Genomic DNA, 21,948 nt, shown 5'->3' with positions numbered 1-21,948 from the left:
AATATCCCCATGCTATGGCAGAGAGGGAGACAGACAATTGCTATACTTCTCTGAAAGCATAATTCTCCTATATGTTAGTTCATTTCTGTCTTCATCAAATAAGCCTATTCCTTATAGAATTAGATATACATGTGTTATATTTTAACACAATTACATATTTTGTACTGTTCACTACTTCCCTTGCATTGGCTTTATACCATATCTTTGCAAATTTGTGATAAAGTCTATACCAAATAATTTTTTCTCTCTTTTGAATAAGCTGACAGCCAGCCAGTAACACAAATACTCTTTGGGAATTGACTGAGTGCAAGGTTCTGTTATACACTCTGGGGATAGAGCAGCAGTCAAAACAGAATCCAAGTCTTTGCAAAATTCACATTCTTATGAAAAGAAAAGAGAAAACAAATACACCAGAAGGAAAAAAAAAAGATTTTTGATAATGATACACATCAGATAGAAAAGTAAAATTTTGATTAATGTGATAGAAAATGATTTTGGAAATGGAACTAGTGATGTTTCATTAAGGAAAGAAGGGCTGGAATCTCTGAAGGTGGCACTTGAGCTGATACTTTGTTAAAAACCAGGAAGCCAAGAGGGAGAAAGTTGGAACTGGGGTAAGTGAGTTATAACTAGAAGGAATAGAGCCTGAAGGGTGAAGATTAGGATGTGGATACAACTGAGTGTGTTTAGGGATGGATGCCAGTCTGACTTTGCTGGGTGGCCAGAGACAAGTGCATGTTGCAAAGAGAATGGCAGAGAGGAAAATAAACTCAAATCACATTGGGGTCTTTGTTATCAAATAGGGAGAGTCTAGGAGGACCCTTCCTCATGAAGAGGACACTTCCTTGTGGCATCAGTTCTTGATAGGTATACAAAGAAGAACCTGACGTCTTACCCAGGGCAAAAATGAGTTTATAGAAGAAAGACTAGAAAGAACACCTCAAAGGAGAGGAGGACCAAGCCAAGAGAAGCACTGGGGCTGGAATGATGAGGTACAGGGATTTTCAAGACAGGACTTTTACATATTCATCTAGGTGGGCCTGGACTGAGAGTTTTGATCCATAGTTGCAAGTTACAAAACAACAGGCTCTATTGCTCATACCGTTTCCATAATTCAGTCTGTTATAATTAGATGTATGTATGTATAGAATATTTATGAACCCTTAATAGGCTCCCAGCTGCCTAAGGGCACTTGAGGACACAGCTGTGCATCAAGGGCACATGAGCCAGAGCTGAGGAGGTCCCTGTGGTTAGTCTGTATCCCTGTGCACCTAGGGTGCATGCTCTGGAGTTGGAAAAGTCTCTGTGGTTATTTTGTAGCATATCTGGGAGCTCTCCTGGGTTACGTTGGGACATGTCTGGGGTGCTATTTAGAGATCAGCTTGAATCATTTACAGCTGCTGCTGCTAAGTCGCTTCAGTCGTGTCCGACTCTGTGCGACCCCATAGACGGCAGCCCACCAGGCTCCCTTGTCTCTGGAATTCTCCAGGCAAGAACATTTACAGCTAGGCCACTTCTTTTTCTCATGCCTAAATTCCTACCCAACATTTTCAACTCAGTAAAAACTTCAGTCAGTTCAGTTGCTCAGCCGTGTCTAACTCTTTGCAACCCCATGGACTGCAGCACGCCAGGCGTCCCTGTCCATCATCAACTCCTGGAGTTTACTCAAACTCATGTCCATTGAGTCAGTGATGCCACCCAACCATCTCTTCCTTTGTCATCCCCTTCTCCTCCCAACTTCAATCTTAACAGCATCAGGGTCTTTTCCAATGAGTCAGTTCTTCACATCAGGTGGCCAAAGTATTGGAGATTCAGCTTCAGCATCAGTTCAGTTCAGTTCAGTTCAGTCAATCAGTCGTGTCCAAATCTTTGAGACTTCAGGAACCGCAGCACGCCAGGCCTCCCTGTCCATCAACAACTCCTGGAGTCCACCCAAACCCATGTTCATTGAGTCAGTGATGCCATCCAACTATCACATCCTCTGTCATCCCCTTCTCCTCCTGCCCTCAATCTTTCCCAGCATCAGGGTCTTTTCCAATGAGTCAGCTCTTCGCATCAGGTGGCCAAAATATTGGAGTTTCAGCTTCAACATCAGTCCTACACATGGACACCCAGGACTGATCTCCTTTAGGATGGACTGGTTGGATCTCCTTGCAGTCCAAAGGACTCTCAGGAGTCTTCTCCAACACCACAGTTCAAAAGCATCAATTCTTCGGTGCTCAGCTTTTGTTATAGACCAACTCTCACTTCCATACATGACCACTGGAAAAACAATAGTCTTGACTAGAAGGACCTTTCCAGTGGAAGTGAGAAATAGATTTAAGGGACTAGATCTGATATACAGAGTGCTTGGTGAACTATGGATAGAGGTACGTCATACTGTACAGGAGACCGGAATCAAGATCATCCCCCCAAAAAAGAAGTGCAAAGAAGCAAAATGGCTGTCTGAGGAGGCCTTACAAATAGCTGTGAAAAGAAGGGAAGAGAAAAGCAAAGGAGAAAAGGAAAGATACCCATTTGAATGCAGAATTCCGAAGAATAGCAAGGAGAGATAAGAAAGCCTTTCTCAGTGATCAATACAAAGAAATAGAGGGAAACAACAGAATGGGAAAGACTAGAGATGTCTTCAAGAAAATTAGAGATACCAAGGGAAATTTTCATGCAAAGATGGGCTCAATAAAGGACAGAAATGGTAGGAACCTAACAGAAGCAGAAGATATTAAGAAGAGGTGGCAAGAATACACTAAAGAACTATACAAAAAAGATCTTCACGACCCAGATAATCATGACGGTGTGATCACTCACCTAGAGCCAGACATCCTGGTATGTGAAGGCAAGTGAGCCTTAGGAAGCATCACTATGAACAAAGCTAGTGGAGGTGTTGGAATTCCAGTTGAGCTATTTCAAATTCTGAAAGATGATGCACTCAATATACCAGCAAATATGGAAAACTCATCAGTGGCCACAGGACTGGAAAAGGTCAGTTTTCATTCCATTCCCAAAGAAAGGCAATGCCAAAGAATGCTCAAACTACCGCACAATTTCACTTATCTCACAAGCTAGTAAAATAATGCTTAAAATTCTCCAAGCCAGGCTTCAGCACTATGTGAACTGTGAACTTCCAGATATTCAACTGGTTTTAGAAAAGGCAGAGGAACCAGAGATCAAATTGGCAACATCTGCTGGATCATGGAAAAAGCAAGAGAGTTCCAGAAAAATATCTATTTCTGCTTTATTGACTATGCCAAAGCCTTTGACTGTGTGGATCACAATAAACTGTGGAACATTCTGAAAGAGATGGGAATACCAGACCACCTGACCTGCCTCTTGAGAAACCTGTATGCAGGTCAGGAAGCAAGAGTTAGAACCAGACATGGAACAACAGACTGGTTCCAAATAGGAAAAGGAGTACATCAAAGCTGTATATTGTCACCCTGCTTATTTAACTTATATGCAGAGTACATCATGAGAAATGCTGGGCTGGAGGAAGCACAAGCTGGAATCAAGATTGCTGGGAGAAATATCAATAACCTCAGATATGCAAATTGACACCACCCTTATGGCAGAAAGTGAAGAAGAACTAAAGATCCTCTTGAAGAAAGTGAAAGAGGAGAGTGAAAAGTTGACTTAACTCAACATTCAGAAAACTAAGATCATGGCATCCGGTCCCATCACTTCATGGCGAATAGATGGGGAAACAGAGGCAACAATGCCTGACTTTATTTTTCTTGGCTCCTACATCACTGCAGATGGTGATTGCGGCCCTGAAATTAAAAGACGCTTAGTCCTTGGAAGGAAAGTTATGACCAACCTAGACAGCATATTGGAGAAGGCAATGGCAACCCACTCCAGTACTCTTGCCTGGAAAATCCCATGGACGGAGGAGCCTGGTAGGCTGCAGTCCATGGGGTCACTATGAGTTGGACACGACTGAGTGACTTCACTTTCACTTTTCACTTTCATGCATTGGAGAAGGAAATGGCAACCCTCTCCAGTATTCTTGCCTGGAGAAGCCCAGGGACAGAGGAGCCTAGTAGGCTGCCATCTATGGGGTCGCACAGAGTTGGACACGACTGAAGCGACTTAGCAGCAGACAGCATAAAAAAGCAGAGACATTACTTTGTCAATAAAGGTCCGTCTGGTCAAGGCTATGGTTTTTCCAGTGGTCATGTATGGATGTGAGAGTTGGACTGTGAAGAAAGCTAAGACACGAAGAATTGATGCTTTGAACTGTGGTGTTGGAGAAGACTCTTGAGAGTCCCTTGGACTGCAAGGAGATCCAACCAGTCCATCCTAAAGGAGATCAGTCCTGGGTGTTCATGTGTAGGACTGATGTTGAAGCTGAAACTCCAATACTTTGGCCACCTGCTGCGAAGAGCTGACTCATTCAAAAAGACCCTGATGCTGGGAGGGATTGAGGGCAGGAGGAGAACAGGACGATGGAGGATGAGATGGTTGGATGGCATCACCGACTCTATGGACATGGGTTTGTGTAGACTCCAAGAGCTGGTGATGGACAGGGAGGCCTGGTGTGCTGCGGTTCATGGGGTCGCAAAGACTCGGACACGACTGAGCGACTGAACTGAACTGCTTTTTAATATGCTGTCTAGGATGGTTCACAGCTTTCCTTCCAAGGAGTAAGCATCTTTTAATTCATGGCTTCAATCAGCATATGCAGTGATGTTGGAGCCAAGAAAAATAAAGTCAGCCACTGTTTCTACTGTCCCCATCCTTTTGTCATGAAATGATGAGACCGGATGCCACGATCTTCGTTTTCTGAATGTTGAGCTTTAAGCCAACTTTTTCACTCTCCTCTTTCACTTTCATCAAGATGCTCTTTAGTTCTTCACTTTCTGCCATAAGGGTGGTGTCATCTGCATATCTGAGGTTATTGATATTTCTCCTGGCAATCTTGATCCAGCTTGTGTTCCCTCCAGCCCAGTGTTTCTCATGATGTACTGTGCATATAAATTAAATAAGTAGGGTGACAATATACAGCCTTGATGTATCCCGTTTCCTATTTGGAACCAGTCTGTTGTTCCATGTCCAGTTCTAACTGTTGCTTCCTGACCTGCGTATAGGTTTCTCAAGAGGCAGGTCAGGTGATCTGGTATTCCCATCCCTTAGAATTTTCCATAGTTCCATCCTTCCAATGAATATTCAGGACTGATTTCCTTTAGGATGGACTGGTTGGATCTTCTTGATGTCCAAGGGACTCTCAAGAGTCTTCTCCAGCATCACAGTTCAGAAGCATCAGTTCTTTGGTGCTGAGCTTTCTTTATAGTCCAACTCTTACATTCATACATGACTAACGGAAAAAACCATAGCTTTGACTAGATGGACCTTTGTTTGCAAAGTAATGTCTCTGCTTTTTAATATGCCGTCTAGTTTGGTCATAACTGTTCTTCCAAGGAGCAGGCGTCTTTTAATCTCATGGCTGCAATCACCATCTGCAGTAATTTTGGAGCCCCCCAAAATTAAGTCTGTCACTGTTTCCACTGTTTCCCTATCTATTTGCCATAAAGTGATGGGAACGGATGCCATGATCCTCGTTTTCTGAATGTTGAACTTTAAGCCAAAATTTTCACTCTCCTCTTTCACTTTCATCAAGAGGCTCTTTGGTTTGTCTTTGCTTTCTGCCATAAGGTGGTGTCATCTGCATATCTGAGGTTATTGGTATTTCTCCTGGCATTCTTGATTTCAGCTTGTGCTTCATCCAGCCCAGTGTTTCTTATGATGTACTCTGCATATAAGTTAAATAAGCAGGGTGGCAATATACAGCCTTGATGTACTCCTTTCCAAATTTGGAACCAGTCAGTTTTTCCATGTAAAAAGTTCCAAGTAAAAAGTTGGGGAGTTGAATTTCATGCCGCTTGGCAGAGGCTGAGGCTAAATGTTTTATATGGAGGTGGAATATGATTTTTTTGTTTGACCTGGTAGGACAATTACAGCCACTTTGGCACTGTAAGTTTAAGGCAGAACAAAAGGGCAAGAAGTCAGATCATATAGGAAGTCTGTGGTGCAGCTCAAGACAGAAATAATTATGATTTGGATGAGAATGCAACCACTTTAAACAATTAAAGTGGTCCTATTTAATACAGCCCATGGGGAAATCTGATGAATTCTCTCTAGTGTGTTAGGGAAAGATGGCAATAGGATGGCTCCCAATAGCATTGATCCCAGTCCCTGAATCAACAGAAATTGATAAGAGGTCAGACAAAAAATTCAGGCAAAGCTTTATTGTGACCCAAGCTGCAGAGACGGACTGAAAACCAGAAATAGGTACCCTCCCTAGATACCCGAGGGTGGGATTCAGCTGGTCCCTTAAATGAGATGAGGGTGAGGGCAGATCAGTGGGTCTGGCCAGAGGGGTGGCTTACATGGTCTGTCCACCTGCTTTGGTGGTGCTGAGTGCAGGGATCACGGGTAGCACCTTGTCCTACCTTTGCTCTGGCACCTCGGAAGCAGCAGTTAGGTTTTGACCTTCTTGTATCTTATTGTTCATGATTTCTCCCAACTGCTCAGGTATGCAGTTATTTTTAGCCCCTTATAGTTTCTTTGTATCTGTTGCATGAGAAGAGGTTTGTCCATGTGTAAGCACTGCAGCCAAAGGTCCGAGGTCCCAGGCTCAAGCTTCTGAGCTTGTCTTACCATGACGGAGCACGTTGAGGAGATCTTCACATGGTGGTCACTGCTGAGATGAATAAGTACTGAGCAAGAGATGCTTTGTCAGCAAATGGGACTGAATGGGTAGAAGATTTGGTTTTAGCTCTAAAAAGTTTGAGCCATGCCTAGGAGATGTTGGAGCTGTACCTGAAAGTAGTTTTGCTAAAGGCTTAGACATGCAGATGGGAATCATTGAGCATATCACTGGGATTGAGTAAGAGCATCAACAATCAAGATCTTCTTCAGGTGATGGAGAGAAGGGAATCCAGGAGTCCTGGGGCTGCCAACAATTAGAAACAGGAATGGCAGAACCAGGGAACAAGTGATAAAGAAAGTGAAGGATTGGGAAAACAAGGACGAGGGTGATACCAAGGAAGCTACAAAGAAGAGAAACCTAGACACAGGACAGTAGCAACAATGGGAAATGGAATCCAGTTTTATTGTTTGCTTTGTTGTTTTGTAATTTTGTTACTGGATTAAGTTCTATGGACCCTGCTCAGACCCTAGCTCTGTGCCTCTACTGAGGAGGGTTCTCTTTCTGTTTCTGTTCAAGTAGGTGAATACTGGAGAAGGAAATGGCAACCCCCTCCAGTATTCTTGCCTGGAGAATCCCAGGGACAGAGGAACCTGGTGTGCTATAGTCCAAAGGGTCACACAGAGTCGGACACGACTGAGCGACAAACATGCACACATGCGAATAAGGAAACCAAAGCTGAGACCAACACAGCACAAGGTTTATTTAGAGGTGAAAGAATGGAGAAGTGAGAAAAAGTTTACAGATTTACTTCTCCCCAATGTGGGGTGAGGGATTTATTTTTATAGAGTAAAAACAAAAAGGAGAATGAGTGAGGCTAATGATGGAAGGCATATGCATTAGTCTACAGGAAAAGGCAGGGCTTTTTAGAGGGAACACCACCCTCTCTGGGGTGCTTCCCGGTGCCTCAGAGTGTAAACAATCTGCCTGCAATGCAATGCAGGAATTTAATCCCTGTGTCAGGAAGATTCCCCCAGAGAAGGGAATGGCTACCCACTCCAGTATTGTTGCCTGGAGAATTCCATGGACAGAGGAGCCTCAAAGAGTCCGGACAGGACTGAGTGACTAACACTTTAACCCTCGTTTTTGTCCTTTTTTGATCCTTAATGTCTGGCCATGTCTGCTGGGAGGTATATCATTTAAGATGCTAATGTAGTAAAATCAATGCATAATGAGGCTCAAGGTCTGTTGGAAGTCAAATTTGTTGCTGTCTTGGTCCCAGCTGTTTCCATTTGCTTTTGCTTTTTCCCCATTTGAGTGTGTGTGTAGCTTCCTTTCTTAAGTTCCAACTTTTTTTTTTTTAAATAGTCATTTATTTGTTTGCACCAGTTCTTAGTTGCAGCATGTGGGATCTAGTTCCCTGGCTAGGAATCGAAGCCAGGCCCCCTGTGTTGGGAGCACAGAGTTTTAGCCACTGGACCACCAGGGAAGTCCCTCTCTAAGCCTTTTAGGTTCACTCCTAATCAAGTCTGGGGAGTGGGCAACAAGGACATATCGTTTAAAAAATATAGTCACAACCTGAAACTAGAGAGTTATTTTATTTGGTGGGAATGTTTGGACTCTGAGTCTGGGAGACAGCATCTCAGTAGCTCTGAGAAAACTGCTCCAAGGAGGTAGGAAGGTAAGTCAGACTATATACAAATTTGCAACAAAAGGAGCAGGTAGTCTGAACTTCAAAGATCAGGTATCAAGTTAAGGAATTTAGCATTCTGTGCCTGGGAAGATGCAAGCCTCTGGGCTCATTGAGTTCATTCCTTTCACAGAAATCTCAGCTATCTGGAGTCAAACCTGTTTCTTTGTTCCCTTGCTTCTTGCATTCCCCCAGTTCCTCAGCAATCACCAGGAGTGTGGCAGCATCTGCTGGATCGCAGTTTGGGGAGCTCTCATTCATATTTGGAGGCCAGAAATCGCTGATGGTTGTGACATTTCTTATTTATTAATATGGCAGGAGATATTTTCATTTCACAGACATTCTGGCTAAGGGTGGGTGTTGAAAGGTTTGGAGAAAAGACTTGGAACAACTCCGGCAATGAGATGAGAGCTATTATGTTTGCGTGCCCAGGTAAATGATGCAGGAGAAGGAGAAAACTGAAAATAAAAGGTGTAACTGACCAAAGGAAGGATGGTTGAGATAAACAATAAAAGGGCTTCGGTTGGCTATGTGCTGGCTTGGACTCTTCTTGCCTCTGTCGCTGCACCGGAGGCTGGTAGAACTTGTGCAGATTCAGGCAGGAGAGTGGCCTTGGGGATGTGTAGATGCTCTAGTCTGTTTCTGTCGTGTTCTAAAAAGTATGAAGTTATCAGCTAAATGTGGGAGTGAGAGGGGAGTATTGGAGATTTGAGGAGAGAAAATATTGCTTACAATTATCTTCTTGGAGAGTGGGAGAGTGAATCTACCCAGGGAAGCAGAACTGGGTGGTTTTAAAAATCTAAATGACAGGTTTGAGTTTCAATTTATTTGCTTGTCCTACTTCATCGTCTGCTTAAATCCTTTAACCTCGGTTCACCATCAATACCACTGAAATAATATTGATAGAGAACTTTTGCATACGAGCCTTTAGAGATCAGACAGCTTATATATACCCTCTGATTTAATCTGTAAAATGAGGATAATGAGACCTAATAGAGATTATTTGGAGGATATATACATTTATATGTAAATGTAGATTTACATTTGAAAGAACATTCCAAAGTGTGAAAACTAAGCACTTAAAATACTTTCCTGCCATTTTTTCTTATTCACAAACCCGAAGTCAAACTATACAGTGTTTGATTGATTCTAAGGATTCCTTCTGGCTTAATTCCTACAGCTGAAGTTTGAAAATTGAATGCCTGCATTTTTTTTAAAGCGAAACAAGATATTTAACACAGGAAAGGCTGTCATTTTTCTTTCCTTTTAAAGCATTCTTAACATTCTTGAGATTCTGGCATTTTCTTGAAATAAAATTAAGTGTGTATTTTGAAATGCCAAATTTTCAAATATACTCAAATGACAGCAGCTTTAAGTTGTTCCCTTTGCTTTGATACCTTATGCACATACACCTTCACTGAAGTTCCAGGCATCTCAGCCTTAGTTCCATATGCCCAAGGATCACAGTCACCCTGTGTGTGTTTCCATGTCACCTTCCTTTCAAGGAGTTTAACACTTGGTGATCATTCTCTGTGGAGTAGTCTTAACAGTTTGCATAGCTCCAGCCTTCCCTGGAGCTTCCTGTCTGCATTCATATGACCTGATTTACAATCCCATCCCCAGCCTGAAACAAATATCAGATTTGAAAGTTTACAGGCACAACTATATCATTTGTTTGCAATGTTCTTCTTCCAAACTCTCCAGCTTCAAGCAGTCTTTTGAGGCCCATTGCAGCCTCTCTGCACCACCAAAAACCTTCCCTCATCACCTCAGCAGTGACTGATTCTGTGCCTATCTGCCAACAGCACTGTTTTGACAGCTTTTTAGGCTGGGTCCTGCAGTCCAGAGGGAGGTCATGTGATGTGGTAGAATGGAAAAAACACATCAGAACAAAACGTGAGCTTCATGTAAACCCCACCATTTGCTAACTGTTAACTGTGTTTAAAATCCCTGAGGAACCTCTGTTTCCTTATTTGTAAATATTGCTGTACTGTAATGAAAGTCAAGACATTCACACCAAGTGATTTATGGACACATTCTCCACCTTGTTCAAACTCAATGAATGATAACTCACTAGTTTTAATCAACGTGTATCTTATTCTCTAATTGCTTCATGTAAATATGCTTATTTCTCTTCAATTATAATAAGGTGCTACAGAATATGATGGATTCATATTATTTGAAGTGTGACTTAGCTCAGTTACTTTCATGCTCTCACATTTCCATTTTCTCATATTTCCTAACCAGTGCAGAAAAACTACAAACTTCCCTCTGGATTGTGTTTTAGCTTGGATATGATGTCTGTTTCTTGTCTTTCAACTCTCAATGTCAGACAATTTCTCTTATTATTGCCCCTTTAATCCACGATTTATTTTTCATAGGTTACTGAGTTTCCAGACTTCCTTTTAAATTTTATTATTTTGTTTTATGTATCATTGTATTTATTTGTGTTTCAAGAGCATGTGTCTATATGTAATTAATTTGGAATTTATGGAGATCTCTTTAGTGACATCATGTAGGGTAGATCTCTTTTTTAAAAGATTTTTTTGAGTTAGACCAATTTTAAAGTCTTTATTGAATTTCTTACAACATTGCTTCTGCTTTATGTTTTGGTTTTTGGGACCACAAGGCATGTGGGATCTTAGCTCCCTGACCAGGGATCAAACCAGCATCCCCTGCGTTGGAAGGTGAAGTCTTAATCACTGGACCACCAGGGAAGTCCCAGAGTAGATCTTTATAGATATTCCGAGTGTGCCTGAGAAGAATGTTTGGCTGTATGGAATTTACATAGTCTCATTGTATAAAATTTTGCTCATGTGTAAACCTTAGCACTTTGTCTTATCTTCTCTCTCTTATATGGAACTATGTATTTATGTGTTGCTATAGTGGGGAAATTGAAAGGTTCTTTTTGAGTTCTTTTGGAGAGTTTGTCTTTAATGTTTGATGTCAAAGAGAGGAGAGAGGAGGTAAACTTTCCGCACAAGGGAAGGGAGATGACATTTATCGAGTAGTTATTATGCAAAAGGAGCTTTATATGTTGCATCTTAATCACCAGTTGGGAAAGGCACACTGTCTTCATTTTAAAGGTGAGGAAACTGAGACTTGGAAAAGAGAAGTAAGTTTCAATCCAAGTTCATCTAAACTCAAAACGTATATCCTTGTGTGATTAAGTGGGAAAACACATAGGCATGTTATATAAACTGTGGGTTTGCTTGGTTCTTCCTCTGTGATTTAATTTCCTCAGTTTTATAAGCTGCAAGGGGAAAGGAACAGGATGCTCTCAGGGGCAAAGTCACCCCCACCATGTTTTTCTGTTCATTCCACTTTGCCGGTCTCTGCCATCTGACAGGTAAGCTTGTAGGCAGCCTGAAGAATCCAGAAAAAGAGAGGGATGCCATATGGACTCAAATAGGTGCCACGTGCCTCACAGCTCGTGAATTGCCACAGAAGCAGCTGGTCCTTAGCAAATGATTAGAAGTCACTTAACAAATGGCAGGAATCCATTGAGCCAGAGGTCCCCACCATACCTCATGCTTTGATGTAAAAGACATTTTATTTGAATGTGAATTGAAGATACAGATTAGTTTTGTACAAGTGGAGGAAAAGTTCAACTTAAAAATCAGGGGGATAAAAAGATCTGTTGGTAGATGTGGATGCTTGCTGTATTTGTTTTCTCCACAGAGGCATTGATGGAGAAGAATAAGAATCAACAGTATTGATATTATGTGAAGAGTGAATGAGTCCATCATGCGTTTTGCCAGCTACCACGCTAAACACTTTGCATGCATCATTTCACGCTACACCTATATCAGTCCTGAAAGCTATGTGTTTATTATCACTGGAAACATGGCCAAACTAGGCCCCCATGCTGCTCATCCATCACAGCTGTGCTGTAAAAGTATTTAAGGAAATTAGTGTGCAATGAATGACTACCTCCCCTGTAAGACTGTATCCTCTGTGGGGACAGAATCTGAATCTTCCTTTATTTCTTTTCATAACTCGATTTTTCAATACCTTTCACAATGCTTGCCATGTGAAAAACACTCAAAATTTCTTTCTTTCTTTTTTTTTTTTTTTTTGATAAATAAATCTGCTTTTACAGATGCTTGAGTAGTAAGTGGCAGAATCAGAATACCATTCCAGGCCCACCTGAGCATCCTAAAAGTTGCATTAAGCAATTCTGTGCTTTCTTCTTGAGCAAGAATAACCATAAGTATCCCTCCAGACAAGTAAAGTCTCCCTCTTCCAAGAAGTGAAAAGTGTCCTTTTTACTGAACAAAACTTGCTCCACTCATCTGCATGCCATAAAGCAAATCTACTGACCCTAGGTTGTGGTGAAGGAAAGTACAGTGTTCATTGCAGGGCTGAACAAGGAGAATGGAGAAGGGTAGCTCATGCCCCAAAGAACAAGACTCCCTGATGGTGTTCAGGGAAGGGGTTCTCAAGGCAGTGTGAGGGAGGGGACTGCAGGGTGTGAGACCAGCTCATGGACAATTCTCAGATTCATCAAGGTGAAGTTTCAAGCATCATCAACCTTCTGGTTTCAGCCAGTCTAGGCTCTATGTACTTGTGGTCAGCAGTTTTCATATGATAAGGATCAGCTTCTTGTAAAAATAACTAAGGAATGTATGTCAGCCCTTTATCTTTGTCTCCTAGGGAACAAAGAGTTTGATGACTGCTATGTGGTGCTTTATAGTCTAAATTGTTACCAGTTTCCTGATCCAACAACTATTCTTTGTTTCTACATCTTTATATTCCTAATCATTAATTCCTGAGTCAGACTTTTGAGATTCAGTGGAGACCTGAGAGACTAAAGCAAAAGGGACTTATATACAGTTTCATCCTCCAAGAACCCTCTCCCCAGACAAGGGCTCAGGACTTGCCAATCTTTCATGCTCCCTCTTTTTTTAGCTGCACTGATTGGTTTGTGGGATATTAGCACCCTGACCAGGAATTGAACCCAGGCTCTTGGCAGTGAAAGTGCTGAGTACTAACCACTGGACCACCAGGGAGTTGCCTTGTCATTTCTTTATCTTGCTCAGCAACAATGATAAGTACAATCTCCACCCATATCTCCATAGTGACCAGCTTGTGTTGAATGAATGAGTGAGTGAGTGAATAAGTCAGCTGCCTGTGGTCAATACATCAAGAGATGCAGTCAGTAGACATTGAGGCTGAGTCATATTTCCTCTGGTAGTGTTGCAGGAAGGAGGACCCCTTTCAGGGCCTGAAACTGGGCTCTTGTCTAACACTCAGAAATGAATTGTCCTAGGAGACACATGTGCTGGCAAAGCAAGAGATTTTTTTGGCAAAGGGCATCCGGGTGGAGAGCAGTAGGGTAAGGGAACCCAGGAGAACAGCTCTGTCACATGGCTTTTAGTCTCGGGTTTTATGGTGATAGGATTAGTTTCCAGGTTGTCTTTAGCCAATCATTCTGACTCAGAGTCCTTCCTGGTGGTGCAGGCCTTGTTCAGCCAAGATGGATGCCAGAGAGAAGGATTCTGGGAGGTGGTCGGACATGTGGTGTTTCCTTTTGACATTTCCTGAATTCTTCTGGTTGGTGGAGGCTTATTGTTCCTTACCAGGACCTCCTGTCGTAAAACAATTCATGCAAACAGTTACTATGGTGCCTGGCCAGGGTGGGCGGTTTCAGTCAGTGTGCTTCCCCTAACAGTAGTGATGGATGGTGCTAGGCTATCCTTTCTCACAGGTTCTGCTGGAACCCAATGCCTGCATTTGTGTGATAACTGCTCAGAATTTCCTAAGGCTGAAAACTACTGTTGTTTAAATTTCTTTTCTATTGTGTGAAGGTCATTGGCCAGTAAGGGATGGAATCTATGACCCTAAGAGCCTTGAAGTACAGGTTCCCGGTATGTGAAGCACTAACCTGATTTGAGGCCCAGAATCAGACTCTTTACATTGTAAGTGACCTTGGCAATGGTCCAACCCAGTTTTCACCCTCTTTAGGAATCTCCTCCACTAACATCCTATAGAAACTCGACTACTTAACAGGGGTGATGATGTTGCCATTCCATTTAAAGTAGTGTCTTAAATTCTTCAACAACATTACTCCTGATAACATCTTCCAATTTGTTCTTCTGCAGTTTAAAAGTGTACACCTTTCTCTTTAAAAAAAAAAAAATTTAAGTTGGAGAGTAGTTGATTAACAATGTTGTGTTAGTTTCAGGTGTACAGCGAAGTGATTCAGTTATACATATATCTTTTTTTAAATTATTTTCCCATTGAGGTTATTTATAGAATATTGAACGAGTTCCTTGTGCTATACAATAGGTCCTTGTTGGTTATCTATTTTATTTATTTATCTATTATCGTTGACTGTACTGGGCCTTTTTTGCTGTGTGTGGGCTTTCTCTAGTTGCTGTGAGTAGGTGCTACTCTCCAGTGTTGGTACATGGGGTTTTCAATGCAGTGGCTTCTCTTGTTGCAAAGCACAGCCTCTAGAGTGTGTGGACTTCAGCAGCTGTGGCAAGTGGACTCAGTAGATTCAGTACACAAGCTTAGTTGCCCCATGAAACATGGCATCTTCCTGGACCAGGGATATATCTGATGTCCCCTGCATTTCAAGGCAGATTCTTAACCACTGGACCACCAGGGAAGTCTGGGTTATCTATTTTAAATCAAATAATTATCTGGTGGTAATTTTAATCTTTTCTGGTGGTAATTTTAATCATCCTCATCCCCCCACTTTGTATGTTTCTCTTAATATAACATGCCTCAGTGGTTTCAGTGTTCCTCAAGTGGTCATTGCCAAATGTCTTCCCAGTCATGTTTCCTCTCTGAACATGTCCTGTAGATGCTCTTCTCAGATGTACCATTCCCCCTGACCACACCCCCCTCCCCCCACACACACTCCAGCTGTGGCTTGATGAGTGCAGTAGGAATATCATTTTCCCACTGGGGACAGCAGAGCCAGGCATTGTCTGTGTGGGTTCCTCTGTCAAACTGTTAACTTTCTTAGAATTCACTATTTCTAATGAAGAAATTTTTTAAAAAATCCGTCTCTACTTTGACATCACAATAAGTAGAACAGAGGCCAATCTTGATTTCAGTCCAAAGCACCTCACTGTGCCCGCCCTGCCCCCACCCCCATCCCTGCCCCATCAATCTTAGCCAGTCTTTCCTAGAAAACAAAGGCTGAGGCCAAAGCTGTTTAGAGGAATGTACTTCCAGAGAAGCAAGGGTGGAGGAAAGGGAAAGAAGGTGGGGAGCAGGGGAAAACCTGTAAAAGGAAGGGCTATCAAACTGGTCAGGTCTCTTAAGTCTTCATGGGGGCCTTAGGAAGCTACTGCCTATTCTAACTGTGCTCAGAGGACTAAGGGGGCACATTGATCCCATAAACTCTCTCCATCATTGATCAGTTAGCCTCCTTCAAGGCACAACACCTCACATTTTCAGTTGAGCATTGAATGAACATAGGTTGCATCCTAATGTTAGGCAGTTAGAACAGGAAAAAGGAGTCCAGAATGGCAGTGGCTAAAAAACAAGGAAAGGAAAAGCCTGTGAAAATAGAACAAAGGAAGGTCCGAGGACTGGAGTGAGGACCTTGGGTAGAACAAACATGCCTTAAGGATGTATTTTCTTTTATTTTCTAAATAAAACTGAGCTGTAACTCAGAGCTGTAACACTGTCCCAGAGCTGTGCCACGCTGAGGGCCTTAATGTCCGTCGCTTCAAATTTTTGTTGTGATGAGACAGAACCAAGGAAATTACACACTTCCCTGACAGTAAGAAAACATGGCTCCAGGGCTGGGCTTGAGTCAGGGTACCCTCGTGTTGTGCTGGGAGGTCTGGGGCTAGAAGACCTGTGGCTGCAAAGGAATCCTGTTCCATAGTAGCCAAAACAGTAGCAACCAGAACCCTGGGAACAGCAAACAGCCCTGTGGGGACAACTTCAGCATGGAAAGTGCAGATCTCTGCAGCGACCTGTGAAGGCAATCAGTTACACCTCAGAGGGGTTATGTCCTCCCCATGTTTAGCAAAAAGCCTTGGCTTTTGAAGTTTGGGAGGCCAGTCTCAGCTCAAGCCTCAGTTCCCTGGGAAGGCATGCCATCAGGCAGAGCACAAATATTGGGTTTTGTGCAGAGCACAAATAAGCACACTTATTGTTAGGGTTTTTCTGTTACAGCTTACAAAAAAACTTGAATGAAATTTTTGGCCAACCCAACGCACCCCATTTCTTACTCTTCATAACTGTGAATTTACTCATATAAATGTTAGATACATACCTGTCCATTGGCTGACTTCAAGATGCTACCCCTGGCTCATTTTTGTGCTTTTCATTATCTGCAATGCCTCACAGAATACCCAGCACACAGATGGGCTCAAGGTACATTCATTCACAAACAAAAGAGGCTGAGCTATACTGATGGGACCTAAAAGTTGAAAAAAGAGCCCATATAGACCCTTTTTCAAAATCTCAGTTCAGTAGAGGCAAGCTCAACACTTAGTATGGCCAAATGAAAGGAAACAGAGCTAGAAACAAAGTGAGCCAATGAATAAAATCATTTTTTCTGCTGCAATGGCTAGGCATAGATAAGAAATGCAAGCAAAAAGTTTGCAAAGCTAATAAAATGCTTTGCTTAAAAAAAATAAGTTGTTACCATTTGGGAGAAACAACTGTCTGCTGGAAATAGTAATATATTTCACAGTCCTTTCCAGATCCCACTCAGAAATAAAATTCTGCAAGTTTTTTTTTTTTTAAAGAATGTTGATTTCTTACCAGTAATAAGAACACAACTCCTAGCATCTTTTTAACTCATTTGACCCTTTTCACATAGTTCCTGGTGTGGTTCATTAGCCAAAAGGTTGTGTCTCTTGCCTTCTAAAATACGTTTTTGCTTCCATGTTTCTCATACCAGGACAAGTTTTGCTTTTGATAGGCAAAAGGAACACAGATAATTAACAAACAAATTAATTATTCACATAATGGAGCTTCTGGGATCAGTTGCTTTGGAGCAAAAAACAAGGCATTCCTAAGTTTCTTAGAGAATAAATAAGCAGACAGATACAAAGAAGCATCCACATACCCTTGTTTACAAGAAAATATCAAAATGACAACCTCAACAAAACATTGGTTGGTTATAGAAGCAAAGGGCTTTCCTCCAGAGATATAAGTGCCTCAAAAACATAGTTAAACATAGCAAAGGAAGGTGAATGTTGTTCAGTCTTTCTGTTGACTACCGTGTGTTAGTTTCTTTCCTTTGCTATGGATAATCCATTTGCTGACCAAATCAGCTTCTAAATCCTTGTCTGCCTTTGTTTATCTTCTCTCTCCTTATCTCTTTCTCTCTCTCTCTCCCTTCCCCTTCTTCCTTCCCTCTCTCCCTCCATCCATTTATCCACCTATTTATCTATGGTTGTATGTGTGTGTGTATGTATGTATCTAACCATCTATCTATCTATATGTGAGTGTATCCATATATGTGAGTGTAACTATATATGCATGTATCCATCTATCCATGTATGTATGTATGCTCATATGTATATATTTATCAATCTGTCTATCTATCTGTCTGTGTATCTCTGTATCAGTCAGTTCAGTTGCTCAGTCATGTCCAAATCTGCAACCCTATGGACTGCAGCACACCAGGCTTCCCTGTCCATCACCAATTCTTGGAGCCTGCTTAAACTCATGTCCATCAAGTTGGTGATGCCATGTAACCATCTATGTATTGGGTTGGCCAAAATTTCATTCAGGTTTTCCTGTAACATCATATGGGAAAACCAAATGAACTTTTCTGTCAACTCAAAACATATGTATGTTTGTATGTATGTATGTATATGTAACTATCTATGTATCTATCCATTTGTGTATGTATGTGTGTATCAGGAAAATTGGACACGACTGAGCACACATGCAGGTATCTATTTATTGACTGATCAGTCTATACATCTCTCATTTTAGTTTCGATCTGCATCCTCTGATTTTACCTCTCACCTGTTTGCCTGACAGCTTGGTAGCTAACCCTGATGGGTGAATTCTGACTTCCTATATTTGGTTATATTTGTTCCTACAATGCATAAAAGTTCACCATTTGGCAGAAGATTCTCTACCGAAAAGCCATGGGGGTTACTTGTCTCCCTTCACTTCCTTGACCACACGTGCTGGCTCCAGTTAGTTCATGAGAAAGAAGACCTTGGAGGACATAACTAGCAGTGAACACACTGAAAGATGCAGATGCAGAATATAGTTTGAGGCCCCTAACTGAGTAGACTAAAACACCTGGGGAAAACTTGTTTTTCTAGCAGCTAAGGCAACTGTGGCAACATATTGGTCTGCATATTTTCCCCTCTACTAATAGAAAATACACATTCAGCTGTGTTGTAAATTAATTACTTTTCATATGATTCAAAGAAGGAATCATAGAAGGATTCTTTACTCAAGCTGATATATAAGGACACTGAATATCATCATGAGTAATATATTAATTTTATGTAAAATGCATAAATGATATGATAAAAATGCAGCTTGACATTATTTTTTGCACAAGATCAGAAAAGCATAAAGGTAGAGGACTAAAACTAAGACAATTCTATGAAGGTATTTCTGCCAGGGAGAAAACAAATATTTGTGCTAGACATCACTTCAAAGAACTGTGGGTTCTTGTATAATTCTGTGTTGCCCAGGAGAACTGTTACATTTTGAAGCCAGACCAGCATGGATTTAAATCTTGAACCTACAAATTATCAGAGATGTTCCTTGGCCAAGTTATTTGAATTCTGTGGGTCCAGGTTCTTCTATTAGAAAAGAGGTATGAAAAAATCGATCTCACAGAGATGGTTTGGGGAATTAACCCAAATAATAAATTTCTAGTGTGTGGAAAAAACCTACTACATAATAGATGCATGCTATTTGTTAAGAAGAATGTATAAGGAGTAAGATAGTTTCTACTAAATGCGGTTTAGAATTTAAGCTATTAACAATGTAGGTAAGTTAATGAGAAGAGAACACGTAGGAAAATTTATTCTGAAAGGGAATACAATTTGATCACTAAAGTGAATAGAATTGATAAAGTCATCTTATTGAGTTCAACTTATTGGCTTGCTTAGATCATTCTGTACCTGGTGTAATTTAGGCAATAAAAACCAAAGAAAGCACCTTCCTTACTCACTGCCCTCAGTAAATTGCCACTTGCACTGGGCAGATGGTATTTTGGCAGTTCATTTTAGTGCTTCTTTTGGTAATTTCTGAGTCTTTTTTTTATTTTTTAGCTCTTGTGTATTAATAAAAAATCCAAACAGAATCAGTGACCATCTTGTTAATCTAGAGCACTTCCTGTTGTCATGGAAAAATAAAAAAGTCAAGGTGAGACCAGGCACCAGGAAAGGCAGGTGAAAAAAAGCAAGGAGCAAGTCAAGATTTTCTTAGAGGAAGAAAGCTGAGGGAGGACATGAATCTGGATGAAGGACACAAAGCAAAGTGACTTCTTTCATCTTTGCTTTGTGCCCAGAAAATTTAAATTGAGGCATTAAGATATTTATCATGGGAACCTTTTAAAGGGCCAATTAGCATTTACTGTGCACCAAGATTGCTTACTGTGAAGAAATGTTAGCAGGAATGAAGAACTATAAAAGCTGACAAGAAAAAGGTCAAATAATCTAAACAGGATAAAATGGTATATACTCAACAATTACCCCAATGATGAAAAAATGGCTTTGATTACTTTTAAAAGGAAAAGGTTTTTTTTTTTTTAAAGGCTAATCCTTTAAGCCAGTTGTCTTTACAAGTCTCTCAGAATGGGTTCCTTAAATGAAATCTCAAATAGCTCAGTTAAGTAAGTTCACAGAATCAAAATCTCTTTAATGAAGATAAGAGCTCTAATGCATTTTGACAGCCACACTGGAAATTAAGACTGAGATTATATCATAAAAAATAAAGCCATATTGAAATGTGTTCATCCAATCCTGTCATCTCTTTCAGAATCCCCAGCTGCTCTTCTGAATAATTTGCTCAGATAGATTTCCTAAGTATCATATTTGAATAACCCTGACTTTTGATTTGTCTTTTGTTATTCTTTGCCAAAAGAGAAAATGAAAGAAAGGAAAGAAGTGAGCAAAGGAAGGAAAAGAGAAAGGGGAGAAGAATGAAGGGAGAACAAATATCAAAACCATGCTTTGGTCAGTTTGTTTTGACAATTTAAGTCTCAAATTATTTGAGGAATTATGAAGAAACATGTTTCATTTAACACTGTTCAGAAATTCCTTAAATATATTCTGGGATGTACAGATAGTTGAGACTGACATAGACTGACCTCAGAGACTCCTAAATTATTTGACTTTTTAGTTTGCTTTGTAACCACTTTCCAAATATTAGCTATTTTATTTATTGGGGTATAGTTGCTTTACTATATTGTGTTAGTTTCTGCTGTACAATGAAGTGAATCTTTCTCCCACTGCCCCTCCGTCCTACCCCTCTAGGTTATCAGAGAACACTAATCTGAGCTCCTTGTTCTATACAGCAGGTTCCCACTAGCTATTAAATTACAATGAGATATTACATCACATTGGTCAGAATACTAAGTCACTTCAGTCGTGTCCGACTCTGTGCGACCCCAGAGACGGCAGCCCACCAGGCTCCCCCGTCCCTGGGATTCTCCAGGCAAGAACACTGGAGTGGGTTGCCATTTCCTTTTCCAATGCATGAAAGTGAAAAGTGAAAGTGAAGTCGCTTAGTCATGTGTGACTCTTCGCGACCCCATGGACTGCAACCTACCAGCCTCCTCCATCCATGGGATTTTCCAGGCAAGAGTACTGGAGTGGGGTGCCATGGCTATCATCAAAAAAATCTACTAACAGTAAATGCTGGCGACGGTGTGGAGGAAAGGGAACCTTCTCGTACTGTTGGTAGGAATGTAAATTGATTCACAGCCATGATGGAGAACGGTGTGCAAGTTCCTTAAAAAAGCTAAAAAAAGAACTACCATGTGACCCAGCAATCCCACTCCTGGTCATATACCCTGAGAAAACCATAATTCAAAAAGATACATGTAGTGTTCTTTTTGCAGCACTGTTTACAATAGCTAGGACTTGGAAACAACTCAAATATTCTCTAACAGATGAATGCATGAAGAACATGCTTATTTTATTTTAATTTCTTTTTTATTCTTTGTATTTTTTTCTCCTAATCATTTAATTTAGGCAAAAGGAATGGGTACACTTAATTAAATGAACATAGTTTTGGTTAGATTTGAATCCATGCCTGTTTACCATTGCATATTGTGAACTAAGTTATGGAGATCATGCAAGATCATGTCCCCAAGCTCTCTGGCTTTCAGGTGTCATGTTTCCTTTAATTTCCATGTGATATGAGCCAAGCCTCTATCATCCATGATTGCTGTGGCCTCTAAAGTTTTCTGAGATGCTAAGGAAGGCATACTTGTTCTTCAAATCTATCTTGGCTGTTATTATTTATCTCAACCAAGACTCATGGCCTTTTGGTGTATTAGGATCTACTCCTCCAGATTTTCATAGAAAAGTCATGGTTTCTACCTGGACTTATCTAAAGTAAAACTTAACTGTAGGGTTTTGAGATATGAAGAAAGTTTGAGAATAAGTCAAAGAAAATTACAACATGGAAAAGCTTCAAACTGATAATCCTA

The 21,948-nt window shown here is 41.0% G+C and overlaps 1 protein-coding gene and 1 long non-coding RNA gene across 7 annotated transcripts in view; one reads left to right on the top strand and one right to left on the bottom strand.

Moving 5' to 3' along the window:
- CNTNAP5 (contactin associated protein family member 5) overlaps positions 1–21,948 on the top strand; it is a 1,036,258-nt gene that overhangs the window by 409,933 nt on the left and 604,377 nt on the right. The window lies entirely within an intron of this gene.
- LOC138992062 (uncharacterized) overlaps positions 1–21,948 on the bottom strand; it is a 254,200-nt gene that overhangs the window by 81,183 nt on the left and 151,069 nt on the right. For 3 of the 6 annotated variants that reach the window (XR_011467871.1, XR_011467869.1, XR_011467875.1), the window contains one exon: positions 10,949–13,921. The exons of 1 other annotated variant lie outside the window; for it this stretch is intronic. This is a non-coding gene — a long non-coding RNA (uncharacterized lncRNA). Of the gene's footprint in view, positions 1–10,948; positions 13,922–21,948 lie in introns of those variants that run through there. 2 more of the 6 variants (XR_011467874.1, XR_011467873.1) reach the window with 1 other exon arrangement.

Source organism: Bos mutus, chromosome 2 (assembly GCF_027580195.1).
Source record: "Bos mutus isolate GX-2022 chromosome 2, NWIPB_WYAK_1.1, whole genome shotgun sequence".
In the NCBI taxonomy this organism is placed as follows: Eukaryota; Metazoa; Chordata; class Mammalia; order Artiodactyla; family Bovidae; genus Bos; species Bos mutus.
Note: the sequence above shows the minus strand (reverse complement) of the source record. Positions and strands in the feature narration are given on the sequence as shown.